Genomic DNA, 10280 nt, shown 5'->3' with positions numbered 1-10280 from the left:
CATATAAACATCCTGACCTAATCCATACATATATAAAAATGCATCATAGGTCAACGAATCCAAAACAATCCAAAGGTATACAGAAGGTATAAAACCTAGGTCCTGAACATGGTCAAGCATGGCATATCACTACCCCTATAAGCATGTATAAACAGGTAAAATATACCTGAGATGCAAAACCAATCAATCAATCAAGCATGTAAGATTTGGGTAGTGATTAACCGAAACAGATAAGAAACACAATTAATGCAACATGTTAATTTAATTACTAAGCATATCAAATGACATAAGTCAAAAGTACCCGCCTCCGAAAATAGAAAGGATCGTATCCAGTCAAATTCCGACGCCGAGATACCCGTCTCGCGTCAAGGTCCTGTGTCACCAATATAAACATAATGTATTTAGCTAACCCAAATGTATAGCTAAATAAAATCCTTAAGGCTAAATTAGGAAAAACCCAAATCCACTCAAGCCACATATCACGATTAAATAGAATTAGGGCACCCTAACAAGTCCACAACTAGAATGAAATCTAGTACATATACAAACTTACCTCTACAATTTGTCCAAATCTGGTTGGAAACGTTGCTACTGTAAATCAACAGTCGGAGCAAGATTAAATTGCCAATCTCCCAAACCGATAAACCTAAATCACAATTCCAACACCTTCACTAATCAAATTAAAGGCAAACTCAGTAAAAATTATACCACCTACACCTTACCTAAATTCACAGCAAGTATCACTGATCCACTGAAGGTTTGTTACTGCCAACAAGGGTTGATTGCTGCTGGAAACCTCAAATTTACACTGCGGAATCACTGCTGAAACCACTTGTTATTACCTCATCCGAAAAACCTTACTATGAAGAGGAGATAAAGCTCAGGCACGGGAGAACACCGGCAGTGGTACTCGGTTGCCAGCGAGATGGAGGATTAGGGCACGGTGTAATCTCTGTGTGTCGACGTCCAGTGGCTACTGATTACCGCGATGGGGCCGAGAACAAAGGTGTCTGGCGGTGGCTCGTCGGACCAGAGGAGAAGAGAGGAAGTCTCAGTGGCCGACGCTGCTTCGATCCAAAGAGGGCAGCGGCAAGGGATCGGCAGAGGAAAGGCAGCCGGCTGCCGGCGCTAGGCTGAGGAGGAGCGACGTCGGCGAGGCGCTAGGGCAGAAAAAGAGAAGATGTAAGAGGAGAGGAGGAAACCGAGAAGAGGAAATGGAGAAAACCGCCGTGAGCGCCGGTTAGGGCTCGGCGTCGGGAATGGCTCGGGCGTATTCGGCGAAGGAGAAGAAAAGAAAACAAATAAAGGAATAAAGCAAAAAGAAATATAAAAGGAAAAGGAAATATAAACATTTCCTCACTTAAATAGGGTAGCCTAAACAGGTTTTTCCGGGTCCCGTTCTTGTCCCCGTTAACTCGTCCATACGAGCTCCGAAAAATTCCCGAAAAATTTCCAAAAATTCCGAAAAATTCCCTTATTAATATTCGCCTATTTTCCGGTATTTTACACACTCGGCCAAAGACATAAGGTAGAATACTGCTAACAGTCTCCACAGAGCACATTACCGAGAATCTCCCCAAGTAGATCACTATATATCACCGGTCGGACGTAAGGCGAGTGATGGTCGACCGGAGGCCTGTTACGCTCCGCAAGTGTACGGAAATGTCGCAAGTAATATAAAAGATTATCGTATCCACAGGGACTGGAATAAGCACTAGAAATGTCTCAATGTGAATTAGCTAAACGACTATCCAATTGTTTCAAATGCAAAGTGAAGGTAAACAAATCTAATATTAAAGATCAACAAACAAGAGTTTAGTGTTTTGGGTTATGATAAAGGGAGATTCTAGGAGTTTCGGTTTCTTTGTAAGATTTCTTGAATGTAAATGGTTCACCAATTCTTATCCCTCAATTGCCAAACACTTGTAGAAAGTTGTCGGTTCTCTCTTGCAATAGATAACCGGCTAAGGACTGAGAAATGTATCTAAATATGATCAATTAGACGTGAACCTACGTTATCCTTACACAGAAGCGCACCTATTACTATGCCTTCCTCGGATATCAACATAGAAGCCCACAACTTATTAATCTATCAAGATACAAGAAACTAATCACAAGATCCATCCTACTCTCTTGAATATTCCTATTTCCTCTTCAAGATTATCTCTCAAACGTCCTTACACGGGCTTGCACCTGCCACGTGGATCCCTCGGATGATCGAGTGAGAGTTTATCTCTACAAAGTCCACAAGAAATCCAAACAATCAATCAAGAATGAGAATTAAGCACAAATCACCATTAATCTTTCAAGATCTAATTGATACAAGCAAGACAATGTCATTGAAGCAAGAAAATGGCAAATCCATAAGAGATTACATCAATCCATCATACAAATACTCCCTTAATCCTAGAATATAAGATATACTCCATGAATCGAGGAAGAATACCCGAAGAAATAAAGATTACAAGCATTTCTTAAATCCCCAATCCAAGAAACCACGAAAAGGGGGAAAGAGAAAACTTATCTACGAAGAAGCCTCATCTTCGGATCCAATCCTCGCTCCGGAGTCGAAATCGTCAAGAACTCCCCTCGAATCGCCCAGAAATCCTCCCAAGAATGGGAGGAAACCACCAAATCTTGCCTTCTCCCAAAGGGGAAGAGATCCCCTTTCAATTCATGAAGGAGGGTTTAAATAGAGGAGGAAATCGGGCGCCACACGGCCCCATGACACGGCCGTGTGAGATTCACACGGCCATGTCCAGTTCCTTCTCTGCCAAAGCTGCACGGCCGTGTGACTCACACGGCCTAGCTCTCTTCTCTTTAAAGCAACCAAGCACGGCCGTGTAGATCCACACGGCCAGGACCCTTCTGTTCTCTGGAAATGCTACACGGCCGTGTGGTGCACACGGCCACCACCTGCTTGGCCTCGGGAAACCTCACACGGCCGTGTAGATCTACACGGCCATGTAAGGCATCTGCTCTAATTTCTTCAAATCAAGACACGGCCGTGTGAGATTCACACGGCCATGTCCTCTTCCCTTCCTGTTAAAACTACACGGCCGTGTGTGGTACACGGCCTGATGCTCTCTCCCTTCAATTCCTTCCAAGCTTGCCCGAGGACGCATAATCTTCACCAATTTCGACTCCTGTGTACAGAAAATGCACAAAAAGCAGATCTCCGAACCAAAAGAGTAAATACACTAAAAGGAAAGCTGGAAGTATTAAAATGCATAGATCAAGCATGCTCAAAGTATGTAAATGTGCGTAAAAACATGCATAAAAGAGTATATAATCTACGCACATCACACCCCCAGACTTAAACCTTTGCTTGTCCTCAAGCAAAATGCTGCAGTCTAAATTCATATGTTCTACAACACATTCATAAAACCTAGTGCACTTTCCTAACTCTATCAAAATGTTTCATTAACAAGCGTGATCATGGAAACAAGTAAAGTATGGTTCAAGCATAAGAATCTTGTGCACAGTGTAATAGTAACTCAACACCCTTCAAGTTTCAATCCATGTCCTAGTCAAGTCGTCATCAAATTTGAATTCCTAGTGTTTCCAGTGAAAGACAAGTAACCAGTGATAGGCACTTACTCACCATTCACTTGGTTCATATTTCTCAACTAACCCAAGGTCTCAAAGGTGTGCTCAATCTCAAGGGAAGCTAAGCAGTCATTTCCCCAGTAACCTAACTCGGTCTCAAAGGGGTGACTTGCTAGATTCCACTCATGACAACTGTTTTTTATATCCCTTATTTTTTAATTTTTTTTTATAAGTGTTTGCATTGTGCAAAACTTATTCACAAATGTACTTTTAGCACACATGTTGGGATATTTTGATTTTTCCAAATGAGCTTTAATGATTTGAGCCTCATCCAGTAACCAAAATGAAAGTTGAGAAATCACCATGGAAACCAAGTACTAAGCAAACAAGATGAATCATGACTATTTCAATGACATCAACTATTCAAGCATCAAGCACAAGTGTAGTGAAGATAAAATCCTTAAGGTTGAACCAAAACTAAAACTCATCACCATAAGATTCTTAGCTTATTAATGCTTCCCAAGATAGAAAAAAGAACTACACAAAGTTTACTACTAGCATCATTCGAACATCATGAATCAAGACAATAATCGTGCTAACATTTCACTTGAATCCAAGAATGCATATAAGTGAAGATTTGATGTTCTCAATTTTTTTTTTTTTGTCATGATTATTTCAAAAACAAGCAAAATAAAGCAACAAGCAATGAAAATAAGAACCAACATGAAAAACTAACAAAAACTAAAAACTGAAAACCAAACTAAACAGTACATGACACCCCCCAGACTTAAACTTTTCATCATCCCGATGAAATCAATATGGTGGAGGAGGTGGAAAATCAGGAAAATCAGGGAAGAAAAATGCAAAATCTTTAACAAACCATTTAACTTCGTTTCTGAAAAAATTATGATACTCAAATAATTTATCAATATCATCCTGCACAAATCTCATAAAACCTCTAAGATCTTCATGAAATTCCATTTTAGCCTTATAAGCACTCATCATTTTAGAAATCTTATCACACAATTCTCTTTCACTCTTAAAACAATCTTGTAGCTTTTTAAATAGTTCCTCCTCCATAAGCTTCTTATTCTCAAGAAATTCATTAGTTGAATCTAAATCACTATGAATATTCTTTAAAGCAGAATTAAGTTCTTGAAACATAAAACTATGAATCTCTTGGTTACCCTTAGAAACATTCATTGGAGTAAAAGATGACAAAGCTCTAGATTGTTGCCTAGCTAACTTTAAATACCAATTATCTTTATTATGAATTGTAGTAAAATCATGATTGGGCAATTTTAAAGGGAAACCATTTTTAATGAATAAACTAAATCCATGCTCTTCATGCTTAATCATTTTCATTGCTAAACATGAATTCAAATCCAATGTACAAGAACTCGCCACCACCTCTAATTCACTCAAATCATATCCTAATACTAAGGCCAATTGAGTAAATAATTCCCCCAAAATAATAGGTGTGGTAGAATTCGATTTCCCTAATTTTGTCAAATGTTTAAGAAAGAAATAACCAGAATTAATTTGAACATTTTCGACCATTGCCCACAAACAATACAAATCTATAAGTCTTACTGATCTCTCTTTGTCCTCCCTTCCAAATATAGTGTTTTTCATGAATAAGTAAGCATATTTAAAAATAGGATTGATAATTTGGAAAACTCTAGAATTATGAGGATCAAATAGCGGTTGTTCAGAAATTTGTGGCAAAAAATGTGAATTCTCAAATTGGGGCAAAATCACACACACATCATTCTTTGGCAATTCATAACAAGTATTAAAATCTCCCAACGTCCATTCATAACTTTCATTAAACAAACGAAATTTAAACCCCCCCCCCCCCCCCCATCTTGAACATTATCAACCTCTATTGAGCTTAAAAATTCAAAAACAATTCTAGGATAAGTAGGATATTTTATGTTCACTAAACCACTCCATCCTATCCTTTCAAATAACCAAACTAAATCATCCTTAAACCCCAAAGTTTCTAAAGTTTCAACATCAAGAAACCTAGTGCCTAAAAGAGGTCGTTTACATAAAGAAGAATATCTATACCGTTGCTCATCACTAGAGAAAACAATACCAAAGTCATTAGAAATACCTTTAAAGCAAACATTCCTCTCTTTTCTTGCAACCACCTTCTCCTTCCCTTTTCTTGTGGCCGAAATCTCCTCAATCACGTTTTCCATGGAAGAAAATCAAATCTCCTTAAGAAGAATGAGAAAGAAAAATTAGAAGAAGTAGTTAAAACCTTTAGAAATGGGAAAATAGGAAAAAGGAACGAGCGGCGGTACACGGCCGTGTGCCGCCCACACCCCGTGCCCTAATTCCCTAAAAAGATATGGATCAGGCCGTGTGATATCACACGGCCATATTCATTTCTCATCGCACGGCCGTGTCTGTGACACGGCCCCTTCTCTTTCTTCTCTAGATTCCAGACACGGGCCGTGTCTGGGACACGGGCCGTGTCTGGGACACGGCCTAAACCTCTTCTTTCACGGGTTTCTTCTCACGGTCGTGTTTGGGACACGGCCTAGACCTTTTTCTCCTCGGGATATCTTACACGGCCGTGTCTAGATAACACGGCCCAAACACTTTCCTTGAATGTCATGGCTTAACCTGAAAACAAAATTAAAAACAAGTAAAAACCAACAAAATGAATTTATACTAGCTAAAAGAATTCAATCTGGAGGGCGAGGTTCAGAAAAATACAACCTTTGTACCTCTTCTATTTTCGTACCATGAATATATTTTTTCAAACGTTGACCATTTACCTTAATTATCCCAAAATCTTTGTTCCAAATATCTACAGCTCCAAAAGGATAAACCTTCTTTACCTCATATGGACCCGTCCACCTTGACTTAAGCTTCCCAGGAAAAAGTTTTAATTTTGAATTGAACAACAAAACCAAATCTCCTACATTAAAGTCTTTACGAAGAATGTGCTGATCGTGCCATTTCTTCGTCCTTTCTTTGTAAGATTTAGCATGCTCATATGCATCCATCCTTAATTCATCAAGTTCGTTCAACTGAAGCTTCCTTTTCTCCCTTGCTTCCTTTAAATCCATATTCAAATTTGCAATTGCCCAATAAGCCTTATGTTCTAGTTCAACTGGAAGATGGCAAGGCTTACCATAAACTAATCGAAATGGGGTCATCCCAATAGGAGTTTTATAAGCAGTTCGATATGCCCATAAAGCATCATCTAATTTCAATGCCCAATCCTTTCTTGAAGTGGATACAGTCTTTTCCAATATGGACTTAATTTCCCGGTTAGATATCTCAGCTTGCCCATTAGTTTGAGGATGATAAGGTGTTGCTACTTTATGCTTCACTCCATATCTTCTAAGTAAGTTTTCAAACTGTTTCTCTATAAAATGTGATCCTCCATCACTAATGACTGCCTTTGGCACCCCAAATCTTGGAAAGATAATACTCCTAAATAATTTGATAACTGTTTTCGCATCGCACGTAGGAGATGCCACAGCTTCTACCCATTTGGACACATAATCTACCGCCACAAGAATATACCTATTCCCATATGAAAGAGGGAAAGGTCCCATGAAATCAATTCCCCAAACATCAAATAACTCAACCTCAAGAATGTAATTTAACATCGTTTCATTTCTTTTAGTTATATTCCCAGTTCTCTGACATTGATCACAAGATGGAACAAACAACTTAGCATCCCTGAATAAGGTTGGCCAATAAAATCCTGCTTGAAGAATTTTCGTAATTGTTTTTGAACTACCCAAATGTCCTCCATAGGACGAAGAATGGCAATGAAACAAGATATCTCTAACTTCTTCTTCAGGTATACATCTTCGATAAATCACATCATTGCACTTCTTATACAGGAGAGGTTCATCCCAAACATAATTCTTAACTTCTGAAAAAAACTTTTTCCTTTGTTGATGAGAAAAATCCGGAGGTAACACTCCACTAGCAAGGAAATTCACAAAATCTGCGTACCAAGGAGTTTTCACACTTGATAAAGCTAATAAGTGTTCATCCGGGAATATGTCATCAATAGGTAAATCAAAATCCACCTCATTTTCTGACTTTTGAGATATTCTAGACAAATGATCCGCTACTACATTTTCAGCTCCTTTCTTATCCCTAATCTCAAGGTTGAACTCTTGCAAAAGTAAAATCCACCTGATTAACCTAGGTTTAGCGTCTTTCTTTCCAAGTAGATACCGAATAGCTGCATGATCAGTATATACTATTACTCTTGATCCTACTAGATAGGATCTAAATTTATCAATAGAAAATACCACTGCCAATAATTCTTTTTCTGTAGTAGAATAGTTTACTTGGGCTGCATCAAGTGTTTTACTTGCATAATGGATCGCATGTAGAATCTTATTTCTTCATTGTCCCAACACTGCTCCTACAGCAAAATCACTAGCATCACACATTATTTCAAAGGAAGATCCCAATCAGGTTCTTGAATGACTGGAGCTGTTGTAAGAGCACTCTTGATTTTATTGAAGGCTTCAATACATTCGCTATCAAAACAAAACTCAACATCTTTAGTCAACAGATTAGTTAATGGCTTGGAAATCTTTGAAAAGTCCTTAATAAAACGTCTATAGAAACCAGCATGTCCTAAAAAACTCCTAACTCCTTTTACATTGATGGGTGGGGGTAATTTGTCTATTACTTCCACTTTTGCTTGATCTACCTCAATACCACGCTCTGAAATTTTATGCCCCAAAATTATTCCTTGCTTAACCATAAAATGACATTTTTCCCAGTTCAACACTAGGTTTGTATCTTCACACCTTTTTAGAACAGTAGAAAGATTTGACAAACAAGAATCAAAGTCATTTCCATAAACTGAGAAGTCATCCATGAAAACCTCCATAATTTTTTATATTAAATCTGAAAAAATTGCCATCATGCATCTCTGAAAAGTGGCTGGAGCATTACAAAGCCCAAATGGCATCCGACGATAAGCAAAGGTACCATAAGGACAAGTAAAAGTAGTCTTCTCCTGGTCTTGAGGATGAATTGGAATTTGAAAAAATCCAGAATATCCGTCCAAGTAACAAAAGTAGGAATGTTTAGCTAATCTTTCAAGCATTTCATCAATAAATGGTAAAGGGAAATGATCCTTCCTTGTTTCTTTATTCAACTTCCGATAATCAATGCACATTCGCCACCCCGTCACTGTTCGTGTTGAAATTAGCTTATCTTCTTCATTCTTGATAACAGTCATTCCTCCTTTCTTTGGAACCACATGGACTGGACTCACCCATTCACTATCCGAAATTGGGTAAATAATCCCTGCATCAAGAAGTTTAATCACTTCCTTCTTTACTACCTCTTTTAAATTTGGATTTAGTCTCCTTTGATGCTCAATTGAGTTCTTGTACCCCTCTTCAAGTAAAATTCTATGCATACAGAGAGATGGACTAATCCCTTTTATATCATCAATTGTATATCCAATGGCCTTTCTATGCAACCTTAACTCATCCAACAGTCTCTTTGTTTCAAACTCATTTAACTGAGCATTAATTATAACTGGATAAGTAGAATTTGGCCCAAGAAATTCATACTTAAGATTTGGTGATAATGGTTTAAGTTCAAGTTGAGGTGGTACTATTTCTGGTAAAACTGGCTCTTGTTCTATCAACATAGTCTCCTCCTTAGCCAAGCTTTCTTCTAAAAACTCTTCATTATCTAAAGACAGATCATCTTCCTTTTGATCACTAAGACATACCCCCTTTTCTGTTGAAAATACTTTTTCACCAAACATTTTTGATAATGATTCACAGCACCAAGGAAATAATGTTTGGAAATCGTTTTGATTCAAGATAAGCCCTTTTTCAACATCATCCTTTTCTCTAATGATATCCATTGTTAAGAATGAGCTATCTTGCTCTGCCCAATCATTGGAATTTTGCGTAATTCTGCCAACTATCTCAAAAGTTTCTTCTAGACTTTTTTTCAGAAATGATCCTCCAGATGCTAAATCCAGTTGATTCTTATTTGAGAAAGAAAGCCCAACATAAAACAAATGCATAATTAACCATTTCTCAATTCCATGATGTGGACATAACTGCAGAAGAGAAGAATATCTTTCCCAGGCTTGGTATAATTTTTCTCCATCCAATTGCTTAAAATTTAAAATTTGACTTCTCAAATAAGTAGTCTTCCTTGGAGGGAAATATTGGTCAAGGAATTTTTGCTCTAACTCATCCCATGTTTTGATACTTTGAGACTTTAGAGAATTATACCATCTTTTTGCAGCATCCTTCAGGATAAAAGGAAAAGCAAGCAGCTGAACAATATCAGATGAAACTTCTTCATATTTCAAAGTATAACAATATCTATAAAACTCCATCAAATGGGAATAAGGGTTCTCAATCTCCAATCCTCCAAATTGAGTTTTCTGAACCATGGAAACAAAAGATGGTTTGAGTATAAAATTTCTTGCTTGTATGTTAGTGTAAACAATTGCTCCCATTTGTTTTGCAGACTTCGGAGCTCCATAATCTCCTAGTGACTTGCACACCATGTTTAGATATTCTTGTTCTTCTATTTGCCTTTGCAGAATTCTTCTTTTATGGAAAGTTCTGTCAATCTCAGGGTCAAAAGGAAAGAATCCCCCTGCAAAGTTAGATCTTCGCATACACAAGAACAAGATAGCAAATGACAATTCAACAGAAAAAGAAAAAAAAATAAAAGAATCAAAAATGCAGAAT

This window comes from Zingiber officinale, chromosome 11A, assembly GCF_018446385.1.
Source record: "Zingiber officinale cultivar Zhangliang chromosome 11A, Zo_v1.1, whole genome shotgun sequence".
Lineage (NCBI taxonomy): Eukaryota > Viridiplantae > Streptophyta > Magnoliopsida > Zingiberales > Zingiberaceae > Zingiber > Zingiber officinale.
Note: the sequence above shows the minus strand (reverse complement) of the source record.